General features: G+C 43.5%; 1 pseudogene; it reads right to left on the bottom strand.

Annotated features, from left to right (window-relative positions):
* Nucleotides 1–7255: 7255 nt before the first annotated feature.
* The window catches only part of LOC121808960, a 31230-nt pseudogene continuing 19657 nt past the window's right edge, over nucleotides 7256–18828 (bottom strand).

Genomic DNA, 18828 nt, shown 5'->3' with positions numbered 1-18828 from the left:
CAACGTGAATCTCTTTCAAAGACGAAGAGAATAGTATGTAGCAAACCTTGATACGATCTCTCCGGATAGCTTTCAGTGACCCACTGGGTTGCGCTTTAGTTCCAGCTTCCAGTTTTGACCTTTTAATGCCCCTTTCCAGTGTTTTTTGGCACATTTCTCACAAAACACGTCAAAAATACCAAAATGAATAAAATAATGGACATGTAATGCAACTTTGACATTCAAAACATATCAAATAATCACTTTAAAACTGTGCAAAAACCGAAAGTATCAGCGGCTTTTAAATTTATGTTCATTTAACTATAAAAAAAGATAAAAATGAAAAGACCTATGTAAACTTTGGCCAAATCCATTGCGATCATTTAGCTCGGTCTTTCAAAACTTAACAAACTCATCAAAATAACTAATTGATAGATAATTAGAAAACAACTAAGAAACTAGTTTAAAAACCAAGTTAATCAAGTGAAATCTAACCTCTAAAACCATGCAAAATTCAAACGCGTCACTTAAATTTACTAATGTCAACTCTCATAGTTTAAATGAAATTGAATCTTCAGTCGTAATAGCAGTATTATGTGTATATGGTCGAATATATTATATAATCAGTTAGAATTAAATAATTATGATGATGATAATAGATTTGTTGGGATTTACGCACACAAGGCTTTCACACACTCAAACAGATCACACAATGCAGAAAACACACACACTCACACTTTGAGTATTGAAGATGATAATCTTGGAGAGAAAACTGGAAAACTCTTTATTGATAAAACTCTATTCTAAACTACATACATGGTGAGCTATTTAAAGCTCTATAATCACGTAGCAACTGCTACTAACTAACTACAAGAAGAATCAAGAAAGCAAGAAGAATAACCGCTACATCTCAGCTAACTAACTGCTGCTCCAACGGCTAGTTCGGCTAGGTTGCTTCTACCTTCTCGGTTCAAGACCGAGCTCCTTCCTCGGCTCAATACCGAACTCATTCTCGGCTTACAACCGAACTCTTCCTTCTCGGCTCATTCCAGCTCAACGCCGAGCTTCCATACCGAGCTTCCATACCGAGCTTCCTTACCGCTGAGCTTACCGACTTCTGCCTTCTTCTTCTTCTTCTCGGCTAGTTCCAGGCTAGTTCCAGCTCGGTAAGCCGAGCTTACCGAACTCCTTTCTAGCCGAGCTTCTTCCAACTGAAATGAGCACTCCATTATTACAATTCTCCACCTGAGGGCTCATCTCAGTTCTTGCACAAACATTGATCCATTTCTTGCAATGATCAAACTTGTCTCTACCTAGAGACTTTGTTAGCATGTCAGCCGGATTGTGCAAGGTGTTAATCTTAATCACCTTCACTCTCCCCTTTTCAATCTCATCTCTAATGAAATGCAACTTTATGTCTATGTGCTTGCTCCTTTCATGAAAACCCGGATGTTTAGCCAAGCACATAGCTGAGCTGCTGTCACAATGAATCACCATTGTCTTTTGGTCAAAACCAAAGTCAGAAATCACTCCCTGAATCCAAAAACTCTCCTGTACAGCTGCAGTGAGAGCTATATACTCTGATTCTGTTGTTGAGAGAGCAACAACACTTTGCAACCCTGACTTCCAGCTGATTACAGTTCCAAACATGGTGAAAAGATAACCTGTTTGGGACTTTCTGTTGTCCAGGTTTGCAGCATAGTCTGCATCACAATAGCCCTGCACAACCTCCTCAGATTCACCTTCCCAGCCATTGAACACAATCCCCCAGTCCTTAGTTGACTTCATGTACCTCAATATCCACTTAAGGGCATTCCAATGCTCCTTTCCTGGGTCTGCCATGTATCTGCTAGTCACTGAGATAGCATGAGCCAAATCTGGTCTTGTACAAATCATAGTGTACATAACACTTCCAACCACACTAGCATAAGAGATAGCCTCCATCTCATCAGCCTCTTGCTTAGTTTTAGGGGCTTGTTCCTTTGATAGCTTAAAACTCTGGGACAGGGGAGTTGATGCAGCTTTTGCATTTTCCATTTTGAATCTCTGCAAAACTTTCTCAATATAGTCAGTTTGCAGCATCCACAGCTTCTTGCAGCCTCTATCTCTCTGAATATGTATGCCTAGGATCTTCCTTGACTCTCCTAGATCCTTCATTTCAAAGCTTGACTTCAGATCTTGTTTAACTTTCTGAATTTCTGTCATAGAAGGCCCTGCAAGTAGCATATCATCCACATAGAGTAATAGGTAGGCAATGGGAGTCTTGCCTGCCTTCTTGATGTAGATGCAATCATCATATTCTGACTTGGAGAAGCCAATCTTCTTCATCTGTGCATCAAACTTCTTATTCCACTGTCTAGGACTTTGCTTAAGTCCATAAAGACTTTTCTGTAACAGGCACACCTTGCCTTCTTCTCCAATCTTCACATAGCCCTCTGGCTGTTCCATGAAGATAGTTTCCTCTAGATCTCCATTGAGGAAGGCTGTCTTCACATCAAGCTGTTGTAGCTCCCAGTCAAGCTGATTCACCACAGCCAATAGAATCCTAATCGAAGTGTGCTTCACAACAGGTGCAAACACTTCATTGAAATCGATTCCCTCCTGCTGTGTAAAGCCTCTAGCCACCAGCCTTGCCTTGAACCTGATTCTGTCTTTATCAGTGGTTTCTACCTTCTTTTTAAACAACCACTTGCAACTGATCAGCTTCCTCTCCTTTCCATCTGTATTCAGCTTGGATTTGTCCACCAAAATCCATGTTTTGTTCTTGAGTAAAGACTCTATTTCCTCATTCATGGCTTCAATCCATCTTTCTCTATCTTTACTCTGCATAGCTTCTTTATATGTGAGTGGATCTGCACCATCAATACCTTCAGCAGCACACAGAGCATAATACACAACATCAGAGAACTTTGTTGGTGGCCTTGTTTCTCTTCTAACTCTGTCCCTTGCAAGCTGATAGTCTCTGATAGAGTCTGATATAGACTCACCAGCCTGGTTGCCCTGAGTTGGAGCCTCTTCTTTATCTGAATCAGACTCACTCCCTGAGTCAATAACTCCACCTGCTCCTAGGCCAACCCCCACAGGCTCCACCTTGAAGAAATCACCCTCATCTTCATTGGAGTCCGGCTTATCTTTCAGGAATGGCATCTGATCCTCCAAGAACACCACATCCCTACTCACCAAGACCTTCTGCTTACCGGGCTCAATGCACCAGAGCCTATACCCCTTAACACCTCTCTGATACCCCAGCAAGATACATTTCAGAGCCCTAGCTTCAAGCTTACTTTGCCTAGCATGAGCATAGGCTGCACACCCAAACACCTTGTATTTTGAGTAGTCACTATGAGCTCCATACCACATGTAATCAGGAGTTTCAGATTTCAGGGCAGTAGATGGGCATTTATTGATGAGATAGGCTGCTGTATACACAGCCTCACCCCAGAATCTGCTGCTCAAACCAGACCCAAGAAGTAAGCACCTCACCCTCTCTAGGATTGTCCTATTCATCCTTTCCACAACACCATTTTGCTGAGGATTACCAGGAACAGTCCGGTGCCTCTTCATACCCTTCTCTTTACAGAACAGATCAAACTCAGCAGACAAGAACTCTAGGCCATTGTCTGTCCTTAAGCATTTAACACTTCTACCCTTCTCTAGCTCAACCTCCTTACACCATATCTTGAACTTTGTGAGTGTTTCAGATTTTTCTTTAAGAATATATACCCACAACTTTCTTGTATAGTCATCAATGATAGCTAGATAGTACTTTCCTCCACCAATTGAACACACCGGTGAAGGCCCCCAAAGATCACTATGTATGTAGTCTAAAGGGGCTGTAGAAGAGTGAATACCTGTAGGATAGGGTGCCTTCTTAGCCTTTCCAAGTATACATTGCTCACAGGGGTCCATCTTGTTGAAATCTCCAGAGATCAGACCCTTCCTGATGAGTTCTTTCAAGCTTCCTTCGGCTGGGTGGCCCAATCTCTTGTGCCATAGCATTATGGAATCATCTGACACTGCATTGCTTTCTCCATCAACAGCCTTAGCCTTCAGATAATAGAGAATATGCTCTCTGTCAGCCTCCATCATTACTGCATCTCCAGATTTCACAAACAATTTTCCTTGACTCATCAATATGGTGAACCCTTTCTGTTCCAGCATTCCCAATGAGATGAGGTTCCTCTTTACTTCTGGAATATACCTCACCCCAGTTAGGATCTTTATAGAGCCATCTTGTAGGCTTAGCTTTACCTTCCCTATTCCTTTGATCTGACAAATGTGGTTATTACCAAGAACAACCGTACCCGATGCTTCTTGAAGATCATGAAACCAGCTTCTATTGGGGCACATATGGAAGCTGCACCCCGAGTCCATAATCCACCTATGACTGACCCCACTATCACTGATATTCATGAGTTGAGCCGGGGGATCAGCACTCTCCACACAATCAGATTGATTGTGTCCCTCTGAGGCCATCTTTCTCTTCCATGCATGACAATCTTTCTTCAAATGTCCAGGTTTCTTGCACCAATAGCAAGCTCTGGTTTCCTTCTGTGCATCTGAACTTGAGGGTTTAGGGCCCTCAAACTTCTTCTTGAAGTTCTGCTTCTTGAACTTCTTCACATTCAAGGCCTCTGCAGCTTGAACATTGGAGCTTGCAGAGCCTCTGTTGGCTGTCTTCTGGAGTTCTTTGGCCATCAAGGCTGAATAGACTTCTGCATAGGTGATAGGTTTATCTCTTCCATAGATAATTGCATCACTTAGCTGGTCATACGAGCTAGGTAAGGCATTCAATGTGAGAATGGCCTTATCCTCATCTGAGATCTTGACATCAACAGATCCCAGGTCATCAATGATCTTGTTGAACTCCTCTAGCTGCTCAATGATGGACCTATCTCCAGAAAAACTATAGGCATACAGCCTCTTCTTGAGATACAGCCGGTTAGCCAAGGATTTGGCCAAGTAAACTTCATCTAACTTGTCCAAGATCTCCACCGCAGTCTTGGCTTCTTGAACTTCCCTCAAGACCTTATCTCCAAGGCACAGAATCACTGCAGAATGTGCCTTGAGCTGCATCTCCTCCATCTTTGCCTGAGCTTTTTCATCAAGCACTGGAGCCTTTCCTTTCTCATCTGGTTTTGCAAGAACTGCCGCCAAGCCTTGTTGAATTAAGATCGCCTTCATCTTCATCTTCCACAGGCCATAATCATTCTTGCCTGTGAACTTCTCTGCATCAAGCCTTGCTGCCATCTCTGAAACCGTTTGATCCTCTGCAAATCAGCTTCAATATCCCTTTCCCACAGACGGCGCCACTTGTTGGGATTTACGCACACAAGGCTTTCACACACTCAAACAGATCACACAATGCAGAAAACACACACACTCACACTTTGAGTATTGAAGATGATAATCTTGGAGAGAAAACTGGAAAACTCTTTATTGATAAAACTCTATTCTAAACTACATACATGGTGAGCTATTTAAAGCTCTATAATCACGTAGCAACTGCTACTAACTAACTACAAGAAGAATCAAGAAAGCAAGAAGAATAACCGCTACATCTCAGCTAACTAACTGCTGCTCCAACGGCTAGTTCGGCTAGGTTGCTTCTACCTTCTCGGTTCAAGACCGAGCTCCTTCCTCGGCTCAATACCGAACTCATTCTCGGCTTACAACCGAACTCTTCCTTCTCGGCTCATTCCAGCTCAACGCCGAGCTTCCATACCGAGCTTCCATACCGAGCTTCCTTACCGCTGAGCTTACCGACTTCTGCCTTCTTCTTCTTCTTCTCGGCTAGTTCCAGGCTAGTTCCAGCTCGGTAAGCCGAGCTTACCGAACTCCTTTCTAGCCGAGCTTCTTCCAACTGAAATGAGCACTCCATTATTACAAGATTAATAGTAATATACATTTAATTGACACAACACTCGGATCTTTTAAAATTCGTGCCTAATGTTTAGGTATATAATCGACACAACGCTAATTTTGTCATGTCATGTCATTTTCATACCTCCATATTTAAAAAATAGAAACATTTAAAATGACCGGAGTTTTAATACAAAATTGATAAGTAAGAAAAATTAGTAAAGAAAGAGAGAGGAAAAGAAAATGAGTAAAGTAAGAGAGAGGAAGAGAAAAAATAGTGAAAGTAGAATTAATGCATTATGAGGTTCATGTCCTAAAATAGAAAGATTCTAAAGTTTCTATTTTTAAGGAACGACCCAAAATGGAAATACTTGCTATTTATAAAAAAACGGATGGAGTATTATTTAAAATTGTCACTAGATATATGATGTGTATGATTTAATTTTGTCAGAATATTTAATTCTGAAAATTGACTACTTTTCAATGTAGTTTTCCACCACGATCAAGGGTGAGGTTAACGACCTTAACTAAATGGGTAGCAACAGTATAAACATATTTGGTAATATGTTAATTAGCAAAGGATAATTAATTAAGATAAGCTTTAAGATAAGGATACGCTATCTTATTTTTTTGGGCTATTAAATAATCCACCATTTTACACTAATTTGCTCTGGGCCTCAGCAAACTGAGATGGACTTTGATGGACTAACATGACCTTAAAAATCTACCAAACAGCTAAGTAATCCATATAATTCATACATCTTGGTCTTATTTAGGCTACCAAACAAGCAAAAGTTAAACGAAAACAAGAATTTGTCAACTCAAATTATCAAATAATGCGTCCAATTTAAAAATTTTAACTACTCCACACAACAAAAGGTTTGAATTTGTCAACCATGTTTATTAGGATCAAATGATGAATTGTACTTGTTGACTTAGTTAGGTTTACTCTTACACCGGGCGTAATTGTATATCCGTTATTTGAGCCTTTTTAAAAAAAATTAATTGTAAATAAATGAAGAATAGGAATTCTATGCCAAGAGGGAGAGTGATGGGCTTCATATCTAATCTACAGCTAGTGGTTGGGCTGTGGGATATTGGGCTTCATAAAGCCCAATACATTTTTAATTTAGTTTAGCTATATGTTAAGCAGTAGTGATCTTATTCAGCCTCATTGCTCATTGGTAATCAATATGTTTCATTTCAGTTTACGTAGTTAAAATAAAAATTGATGTTGTAAACAAGAGGCCACATAAATTACGAGACCTAGAAGTAAAAGAAACAACCATATAGTAACTAATTCAATCAAGCATTATGATGCAAAATGACTCAATTCTTTGCATAAAATACGTTAGAACAACTTGATCACAAGACTTAAAATTAATATACACATATAAATGCTAAAAGTAAATTATCATCTTCCTCCACTGATGAGCAAACCAATATGATCCATGTTGATGCTATCATATCCGACACCATCATGATCATTCGGAATCAAAGACTTCATCTCTTCTTGATCGTCTACATTTGTGGCCCACGAGTGCTTCTCTCTATGTATCATCCCTTCCAGCTCCATTGCCACCTCCTTCATACTAGGCCTATCTTCTCCCTTTACATTCAAGCACTCTTTTGCTAGCTTACAAACCGCTGATATTTGCTCCATATTATCCGAACTCACAATTTTGTCATCAATAATTTTAAACAACAAGCCATGCTTAAGCACATAAAGGAAATAGTTTGATAAACTCTTCTCCTCTATCGGCCTATCAAAACTCAATGCTTTCCGCCCGGTAACTAGCTCCAATAGAACAACCCCAAAGCTATAAACATCACTCTTCTCTGTCAACTGGTTTGTTTGCATGTACTCAGGATCAAGGTATCCGAAAGTCCCTTGAACCATTGTGGACAGCTGCGCGAGATCAACGGGAACCAACCTTGAAGCTCCAAAATCCGACACCTTTGCTGTGAAAGTATGATCTAGAAGAATGTTGTCCGGCTTGACATCCCTATGTATGATCTGAGTAGAAGCTGAAGCGTGAAGATGCGAGAGGACCCCTGCAGTTTCTATAGCGATCTTAAGACGTGTGTTCCAATCAAGAACACGCGCCTTAGCCTCATTGTGCAAGTGTGACGAAAGGGTGCCATTGTTGATGAACTCATAGACTAGAAGGGGAATATCGGTCTCTCGGCAACAACCAATAAGCCTAACTACATTCCTGTGGTTGATCAGAGACAGAACAACTACCTCGTTGATGAACTGCTCGACTTGTGTGGGATTGATAAGTCGTATTCTATGCCTTGGTTACTGGTCAGTATAACGTGCATAATTGGATTATATCTGCAAAACAGTTGCTAAAGTGTGCAGGGAAAGAGTTCTAGTCAGTATGGTAAGAGTCGGGCAACTCAGGTGAAAAGGGCATCAGAATGTTGCTATACTGACCAGTATGCATGCCAAAAAGGCTCGAGATGGAGAAGAAGGATTGCTGGGAAGATCAACCACAACAAGGGCAAAAGAGTCATTACATGAAGAAAGTCTACCCTAAAAATCAAGGGCAGACCTCCATATAAATAGACGCCACTTGAAGAGAGAATGATCATCAACTTTAGGAGCTCTACACTTAGTTAGAATTCTCTCTCGGTAGATCATTCCTTTCAGCATTGTCCTACATCTTCTCATTCCTCGCCACAGCCATGGTCACCTGAAGTTCACCAGTTCGCCGGAGTTCTGCATTATCTCGTTCCAGCCAGTTCATCGCGTAGTGATAGTCATTTCATCGCCCGGAGTGGCAAAACAATCTTTAATTACTTTCGTAGTTAATCTTACTTATTTTTTCTACGTTGGATCTGATGCATTTTCAATACTTGCTGATTTTGAAGTACTTTGGTTGAGATCCAGACGTTTTAATGCTATGAAGTTGTCTTTGTGCATGGGAGTATTTTGATGCCTGGTTTCCTTCCTCGCACACACCGATTCACACGAGCACTGATTTTGCACTTAGACTAGGTCACTGGCGGAGGTCCTCTTTCCAGAGGGCTACCACCTTACATATTAGTTTTCTTGTACCCTGTTTGATTGCTTGGTTTCTTTGGACGGAGAGGAACGGCTACAAGCATGGCGGTCGTCCTTTTCGTCACTCTCATGTTATTTGGCAGGTCACTCACCGCCTGCACGTGCTTGTCTTGGCTGGCAAGATCACCTCGACCCACTGGAGGGGATGTTCGCCGTCGGTTGATTTCATGCCTTTCTCCCCCAGACAGCGTGTTCTGCGGTCACTCATGGTCCTATGGCATCTCCCTGATGCCCCTTGGGTGAAGCTAAACACTGACGGTGCCTTCTCTACATCGACAATGGAGGCGGGGGAGGGAGGATTGGTTCGAGGCCCTGATGGAGGGCTTCTGCGTGCCTTCAGTGCTCCAATAGCCGCATCATCGAGCTTCGAGGCGGAGCTGTTGGCTCTGATTCAGGGGTTCGAGATGGCTATGGAGCTTTCGACACACATCTGGATTGAGCTTGACTCAGCGGCTCTGGTTACCTTGTTGTCATCTGGACAGCTTGGCGCTGCGGATTTCAGACATCACATGGCTTTGATCCGGAGTATGACTGCTCAGCGGCATGTTCGGTTCTCACACATCTACAGAGAAGGAAACCGAGCTGCTGACTTTCTTGCAGGTAGGGGGGTTCAGACCCTTGCCCTTACTTATTATGATCCAACCTCTGCGCCTCGGTTTCTGCAGGCGCTGGTTAGGATGGACCAGCTGGGATATCCTAACTTCAGTTTCCGACGTAGAGATGTCGGTTGACCCAGCTTCTTTGGTGGTTAGTTTTGATAATTTTTCGTTTCTCACTCATAGGTGTTTAGTCGGCTTTTTCCACTCGATAGAACAGATGATCCCGACTTGTGGGACCTCTATTTGGCTTCTTCATGTTCTTGCTTAGATCCTAGTCACTTTTGGGCTAAGATCATATTGTTAGAACATTTTATTTTGATATTATTTACGGGTTGGAGGTCTGCCTAAACCTCCCGCCCACAAAGGGCGTTTTAAAAAAAAAAAAGTTGTCTTTGTGCATCGTTTTCTGTTTGATTTAGTTTCTTTCTGCCTAGATAGTGTAGATATAGTTGCTACTGTAATTTCCAAGTGTTGAATGCGTGTTTTCATTTTTAAGTTGATCGTTCCGAGTTTGTGAATTGAGTTTGATGCTAGATTTAGATCCGAAATGGTTAAGTGTGAATTCCAGGTTCAGATTCTGCCACCTTGCATGCTACCCAGTGCGCGTAATTTCAGTTTCGCTAGTTTAATCTTTTGATTTGGAGTTTTAATTGTTAGATCTGTTTTCGTGAGTTGTTAATCTGAAACTCTAGTTGATGAATTCTGGGTTTGTTGATCTGAGTTTATTCATGTTAGAGAAGATAACATCCACATCTAAGTTTGGGACCACTTTTGTTTTTTAGTTACTTTTTGCTTTTGTCCTTACTTTTATCTACCTTTTCTGCTGGTACCCTACAGACCTGTCAGTCTAGTCACCTAACTACCACTTATTTTCTGAAATTCCGTTTAGCCTTTTATAGTAACCCCGTACCTTCCACATATTTTCTGAAACATAATGTTCCCCCACTCTCACGTACACAACTGCTTATCAATCATCTTTTACACCTCCTAGTCAGTGAGTACCACCTTAATTTCCAGTCTAGTTAGAATCTCAACCCAAAGCGTGGTAGCTAACCAACCTTTCCAGAATATCACCACAATTACCAAAGCGCATTCATCTCTATGGGATTCGACCCTTACATCCACTATATTAGTCAGTAGAAGTGGATTGAAGAATTATTGATACCGGGTTCAGGCTTAGCTGGGACGCCCATCCTGATGAGTAGGACACATCCTTTGCTTGACGCGCCACCTGCACAAACCTGCTCTTTCAAATGGCGCCGTTGCCGGGGATGAATGGCGTTATTTACTGTTCTTGTGTGTGATACTTTGGCGTACATATTGTGTATAACTTTTCTCTTTACTTTTTCTTTCAGTTTATGAGAAGCAGTTCAGCTCCTGACCATTGGAGACCGAAGATACTTCAACGAGGGACTATACTCGTGACCACTTGTTCTGGCCTGTCGACAGCCCCTGTCTGACCTAGGCACGAGTAGTGATGAAAAGCAAGACACCATAGAAGGAGGAATACTAGAACAGGTGCTACAGTTGGAGGGTAACCAAAGGATAATGGCTGCCCATATAGATGAAGACCCAGAGATAGGGACGCTGAATGCGCATACCGAAGGAGAACCGCCACAAGCTATAGTTGTCACCCAGGACAGGCGGCTTGTCATGTGAAGTCCCATGTTATTGCAATCCTGCCCACGTACTGTGGGAAAAGCTATGAAGGCCCTTACGAATTCCTTCATGAGTTTTGTAAAATTTGTAGGGCACAAAGAAGGCCAGCAGGGGTAACCGAGGATGACTACAGATTGAAAGCTTTGCCGTTCGTCCTAAAAGGGGAGGCCAACACACGGTTCATGCGCCTGCAACCCGACTCCATTGAGAGTTGGGCCGATTTCAAGTCAGCCTTCTTAGGTGAATTTTTTTCGTCATCTAAGACGAGTGCGCTGAAGAGAGAGATAACCAGTGTGAAGCAAGGTTACGATGAACCCTTGAGTGATTATTGGGCGAAGTATATGAGTCTTTTGGATGCATGTCCGAACCATCGTATGGCCGATATAGAGATACATCATACCTTTTATGAGGGGATGGACAAGGCAACAAAAGACTTGGCAAACTCGTCGTCAGGAGGAAGCTTCACACAACTAAGGGTCAGTGAAGCGAAAAAGGTCCTAGGGAAGCTTTTGAGCGCAAAGAAAAAGTACGACAATTCAAGGGATGGCTACAACAGAGAAAAATTGCGAGTGCTTCGTCTACTGACCATGAGCAGAAGATAGAGCAGAAGATAGAGCAGAAGATGGATTTGAAAATGGAAGAGCTGAAAAAGACACTCCTGAGCGCAATCGAGAATAATGAACCACCACCTTCCCCAACTAGGAGCTATAAGGATGCAGAGCAGGGGAGTCAAGGGCCAGCCTACGATCAGCCGAATGACTTCGTCAACATGGAGCAAGTCAATGCCGCAGGGTACTATAACTCTAGTGGGAATTGGATCCAAGGGAGACAGCGGGACGCACCATGGAGGGACCATCTAAATTTTCGATGGGGAGATGGGAACCAAAATCAGAACCAAGGTCAAGGTCAGAACCAATACAACCCCCACCCGAACCAGAATTCAAACCGTGGCCCAGCAAATCCCGACCACCAATCCAACTGGTCAGGAAGGAACCAACAACCCCATAACCAGAACCCACAGAACCCAAACTCAAACTCTGTCTATGTACCACCCCACCAGAGAAACTTCCAAAATTACCAGAGTCAGCATAATCAAGGTTCCCAACATCAGCAGAACCAAAAACAGTTCCAAAACCAAAACCATTTCCAAGGCCAGAACCAGAATCAACATCACCAAGACCAGTACAACCCTCCTGGCCAGTATAACCACTACCCACCTAACCATAACCAGCAAAACTTCCAAAATTACCCACCCAACCAAAACCCCCAGTATAACCAGCACCAAGGGCCAAATCAGTCCTAATATCCTAACAGGTCAAGGAGATCTATGGAGGACATGATGGGAGAATTGCTCGCTTCGCAGCAAAGTATCAAGGGTGAGTTGCAGTCCAATAATGAAGTAGTGCAGGGGATGCAGAATGCCCAGAAGGAGCATAAGGCGAACATAGACATGATGAATAGGCAATTGGCTCAGCTGGCGAGTTCAATGGTTGAAATGAAGTGGAATTCAGGAAAACTCCCATCTACAGTCCATGTTCCTGAAAAGGCAAACGTGAGCAAGGTCATATTGCGGTCCGGTACTGCCTATGAGGGCCCCAACCGAAGAAGTCCAACGGAGAGCCTAGTGGGACGAATATACTGAAGGATGTCGTCTCGGAAGGAGAGCTCAACAGACCTCTACCTCAGATGCAGGATCCATTCTTTTTGGATGAAGCGCCATTGGAAAAGGGTGAAACAAAAGGCGTACTGCCCAGGAGAGACTCTCTTAAGGAAACGGAACCCACGAAGGAGACTCCAACTCCGAATGTGCCCCAGAGAAACTCTGGAAAGGCTGTTGAAGAACCGGTTGAAGAGGAGAAAGGAAAAAAACCATTCCCTTACCGTTTCGTGACCAAGAGGAAGAAGGAAAACCCAGTGGATTACTTATCAATTTTTGGGAAGCTGGATGTCACCATACCATTCCTCCAAGCCGTGAAGCTGCCCCCACTTGGAAAATTTATCAAGGAGTTCATAGCCGGGAAGGCCCAGAAGGATGGAAAGATCATGGTGGAAGGGATAGTGTCAGCGATTGTGCAGGAAAAGCTACCGCCCAAGAGAGCCGATCCAGGTATGTTCACTTTGCCTATAACTATAGGAGATGTAAAAATCGAGCATGCAATGTGTGATCTGGGAGCTTCTATAAATGTTATGCCATTGTCAGTTTATAATCGGCTGAAGGAAGTAAATTTATCGAGCACTAGGGTATTAATCCAACTGGCTGATAGGTCATGCATAAATCCTGAGGGTGTGTTAGAAAATGTGTTGGTGAGAGTGCATGATTTTACTTATCATGCTGACTTTTATGTGATCAAGATGAGTGAGTCTGAAGCTAGGGAGTCTAGTGGTATTTTTCTAGGGAGACCGTTTTTAAGAACAGCTAAGACAATCGTGGACATGGCTGAAGGGACAATTTGCATTGATTTTCATGGGGAGAAATTCTCATTTGATATCAATGAGGAAAGGAAAAAGCCTATTGATTATGAGAATCTATGCTACGTTGATGTAATTGACCCCCTAGTCTAAGATTTTCTTGAGACCGAATTATTATAGGAAAAACTCCAAGCGTTGGATGTGTATGAGCAGGCTGACGTAGAAGCGGCTGCATGGTGCGATCTGATCAGTAGCCAAGGGTTAACCGACGAAGAGATAGAAGGAGCAATTAAGGATTTCTGTCAGAAATCAGAATTTATTGGAGCCGCAGGGGCTCAGCTACCAGTCAGTACAGAGGAATTTTCAGATGAAGAGTTAGGAAAAGAGGGGGATGCTGCGAGGAGCATTCTACCGGCTGACATACTTCCCCCACAAGTTGAATTGAAAAAATCTACCAGCAACCCTGAAGTATGCTTTCTTAGGGGAAGAAAACTCATACCCAGTGATAATCAGCAGCAGCCTGACGAAAGAACAAGAGGCAAGGCTACTGACCGTTCTAGGCAGGAACAAAAAAGCAATTGGATGGAGCCTTACAGATCTGGTAGGAATAAGCCCCGATGTCTGTATGCATCATATCAGGCTAGAAGAAGGAGCGAAAGCACATCAAGATTCGCAGAGGAATGTGAACCCCAACATGCGGGAGGAAATATTGAAAGAAATCTTGAAGTTGCTGTCATTGGGAATTATCTATTCGGTACCCGATAGCGAGTGGGTCAGCCCTGTCCACATGGTCCCCAAGAAGTCAGGGATTCAAGTGGTTCAGAATGAGAAGAATGAGCTGATACCAACAAGGCTAGTTACTGGTTGTCGGATGTGCATAGACTACCGCAAACTGAACGCCGCAACCAGGAAAGACCACTTCCCCCTACCGTTCATCGACCAGATGTTGGAGCGACTGGCTGGGAAGAAATACTTCTGTTTTTTAGATGGGTACAGCGGGTATTTTCAAATCTACGTGGACCCTGAAGACTAGGACAAAACCACCTTACTTGCCCACTTGGAACTTACGCGTACAGACGCATGCCATTCGGTCTTTGCAACGCTCCAGGAACATTCCAACGATGCATGATGAGCATATTTTCCGATCTGATCGAGGAGTGCATAGAGATATTCATGGATGACTTTACAGTCTATGGGGACTCGTTCGACTCATGCCTTCATCACTTGGACATAGTTTTGGGGAGGTGTCAAGCAAAGAGCCTGATCTTGAATTTTGAGAAGTGCCATTTCATGGTCACAGAAGGGATCGTCCTAGGACACGTGGTGTCAGAGAGAGGTATACAGGTAGATCAAGGTCATTTCCAAACTGCCATTCCCTACTGACCAGAAGGGAATAAGGGGTTTTCTGGGGCATGCAGGATTTTATCGACAATTTATTAAGGAATTCGCCAAAATAGCCCAACCCCTTACCAGACTTCTTCAAAATGAGGTGGAATTCAATTTTGATGAACAGTGCAAGGCTGCTTTCAATCTCTTCAAAGAAAAGCTGGTGTCTGCACCAATTATCCTGGCTCCTGACTGGGATCATCCGTTCGAAGTGATGTGTGATGCCAGCGACTATGCAGTGGGAGCTGTTCTGGGCCAAAAAATCGAGGGAAAAAGGTATGTGATCTTTTATGCTTCTAAAACTTTAAATCAAGCTCAAAGGAATTATGACACCACTGAGAAGGAGATGCTGGCCGTGGTGTATTTGTTCGAGAAGTTTCGGCAGTACTTGTTGGGATCCAAGGTCATCGTCTATACTGACCATGCAGCCATTAAGTACCTGATTACCAAGAAAGAATCCAAACCACGCTTGATCCGGTGGGTACTTCTGTTACAAGAGTTCGATTGGGAGGTGGAAGACAATAAAGGGGTCGAGAATAAAGTCGCAGATCATTTGAGCAGGATAGTGCACGATGGGAGCAGCGAGGAAGTACACGACCGATTTTCGGAAGAACACCTATGTGAAGTGATTTTTGCCGTTAGAAAAATTGATTGGGAGGAGGTGATGAAGCTTACTGGCCAGAATGTGACAGAAAATGGAAAGAAAAAGTAGGGCAGGAGCCATGGTATGCGGACCTAGCCAACTACCTAGTTTCGGGAGAGCTTCCAGAAGTGCCAAACATCACCAAAGCTCAAAGAATGAAGATCAAGAGTGAAGCAAAATACTACTTTTGGGACGACCCATATCTTTGGAAACTAGGAGCAGATCAAGTGATAAGAAGATGTGTTCCTGACTGGTTGCAAAGGGACGTACTAATACATTGCCACTCCTTGGCCTGTGGAGGACACTTCGGTCCCAAGAAAATGGCAAGGAAGATCTTGGATAGCGGATTTTGTTGGCCAACACTCAACAAAGATGCCTATGAATCTTGTAGAGGTTGTGAGCATTGACAACTGACCGGTGGGATCTCTGCACGAGATGAAATGCCACAAGTCCCGGTCATTGTTTGTGAGTTGTTCGACATATGGAGGATGAACTTCATGGGTCATTTTCCCTCGTCTTATGGGAACTTGTATATCTTAGTCGCAGTTGACTAAGTATCTAAGTGGGTAGAAGCCAAGGCCACAAGCACGTGTGAGGCGAAGGAGGTGGCCAAGTTTCTCAAGAGCAATATTTTCAGTCGATTCGGAGTACCAAGGGCCATCATATCCGATCAGAGAACTCACTTCTCTAACCACACAATCGAAGCCTTGATGAAGAAGTACGGCGTGCACCACAGATTATCTAGCCCCTACCACCCGCAAGCGAACGGTCAAGCAGAGATCTCTAACCGAGAGATAAAGAAGATTCTAGAAAAAACCGTCAATCCTTCTAGGAAGGACTGGAGTGTGAGGTTAGAGGATGCTCTGTGGACGTATCGGACAGCCTACAAAACTCCCATAGGATTGTCCCCGTACCGAATCATTTTTGGAAAGATGTGCCACTTACCAGTGGGGATCGAGCACCGAGCATACTGGGCAGTACAGAAAGTTAATATCGATGCTAGGGCCTGTGAAGAGGAAAGTAAGCTGCAGCTACAGGAGTTAGAAGAACTTAAATTGGAATCGTTTGATTCCGCCATGTGGTATAAGGAGAGAACTAAATTATGGCACGACAGAAATCTACGGACCAAAGACCTTCATGTTGGCCAGAAAGTACTACTCTTCCAGTCGAGATTGAAGCTAATGCCTGGGAAGCTCAAGTCGAAGTGGACAGGACCCTATGTCATAACCGCACTCCGTTCTAATGGAGCAGTGGAGATTTCAGGGAGTATTCCTAACTCGGAGCCTTTTATCGTAAATGGACATAGGCTGAAAGTGTTTAGGGAGAATAGTGATGTGGGTGTAGTGGATGAGATCCCACTGCAACCACATACTAAGATTGCATACTGACCGGAAGGATAGGAATTTGGAGATCCACTGGGCTAGTCTCTTTTGAGCGAAGTTTGCACATACTGGCCAAGTAGAATTCCAAATTTCCTAAGGGAAATGTAAATATTGTAAATACGTGGTAGTTAATTAAATCTCTGCATGCAATTAAAATTAAAATCCAAAAATATTTTTCGGTCCTTAAATTTAATTTGGAGTACGTACTGACCACCAGAATGCCATTTTGGTGAAACTCTCAATTTTATTTAAGTGTCCTTTTTACTTTATTACTAATCTGGGAAAATATAGGGGGAAATCATTGAGGGACGAAATTTGAATTGGGGTTGTTGAAGCTTTGCAGGCGGACAGCGACTGGAAGGGCGCGTGTGCAGAGAAGAACAGACGACATCCAATCAGGAGGCAGCGCTCTCAACCGTCTCCCACGCGAATCAACGCCAACCTGGAAACCGCTCATAGCCGGTTACAAACCCTCAACTACCCATTCTACTCTCATATCCAAACCATTTCCCCCTTCATCTCACAAACCCTCTCCTGCAATTTCTCTCTTCCGAAAATTCCCAACATTCACCAGAAACCAACACCACATTACCACCAGAAACCACCAACTCAAGCCATGGGGAAGAAGAAATGGGCAAAGAAATAAACCGGTGAGAAACCCCCTTCAATCCGTCGGGAAAAAAACCCAGAATTGCAACCACCAACGGAAGAACGGCCGTCGAACCCGCAACCACAGGAGCCGATTCCTCAAGTTCTGGGGATGGTTTCTTTGGACGTAATGACGGAGTTCCTCAGACAGCAGGACCCGAATCGAGATTGGGCCGCCGAGTTGGCCGGTTTTAGACGAATTGGGGGCAAATGGAGCATGACCGGAGAAACCCCGGCAGTACCTGCATCAGAACCGATTGTGCAACCCACAGCACAACCACCCACTTCCGTTCCGACTTCCTCAACAACTCCACCAGAATGGGAATCTCCCTCGATGACCGCACCATCGGAACCTTCGAAACCCTCTCCGACTCGCCAAGAAACCGAATCAATGGATATTGATCCTATCTCCTCCTATTACGACTCTAACCCAAGAGAAGGTGAAAGAAAAGGAGCGAGGAGCCGACGAGACCGGAGGGAGGAGATGAACCAAAGAGAACGCCGACAGCGGAGTCCACCCCTCAAGAGATGGCGAGGGAAGAGATAGATCTGAATGAAACGGCCAAAAAGTAAGGCCTTATGACGGATGAGGAGTAAGAGAGGAGGTAACCCGTGAGGAGGTAACCCGTGAGGAAGAAGAAGATGCATCGGAGGCAGTAAGAGAGGGTGGAGAAGCTAGTACAAGGAACGACCCAGAAGGCCCAGCCCATCAGCTAGAAGAAGAGGTGGAAGAGAGGCAAACTGAAGGACGAGTACCACAGTCAGTGACTCCCCAGCCAGACGTAGGGGTGAGTGATGCGCATATTGATCAGGAGGAGACAATAGCAAGAACAGAGGTACCAAGTGTTGGGAGCTTGAGGACAAGATGATGGAACTGTACCCAGAACTCTTCCCATGAGAGTACCAAATTTCGGGATGAAATTTCTTTTAAGAGTGGTAGGATGTAACGCCCCACTTTTCGAACCCTAAGACGTTTGCATCAATTACTTTGATTGCCGCAATTAAATGACGAATTGTTATGTATTTGCGTTGGTGACCTAATTTTGATTTGACCGAGTCAAATTCATTGATTGATGACGTGGCCTTAATTAATTGATGCGGAATGAAATATATTGCCGTAAATTATATTTTATTTCGGGGAGTGAGATTTAAATAGAATCATCAATTTTCATCTTGCCTTATAATTTAGAA

Source organism: Salvia splendens, chromosome 6 (genome assembly GCF_004379255.2).
Source record: "Salvia splendens isolate huo1 chromosome 6, SspV2, whole genome shotgun sequence".
NCBI classification, from domain to species: Eukaryota; Viridiplantae; Streptophyta; class Magnoliopsida; order Lamiales; family Lamiaceae; genus Salvia; species Salvia splendens.
Note: the sequence above shows the minus strand (reverse complement) of the source record. Positions and strands in the feature narration are given on the sequence as shown.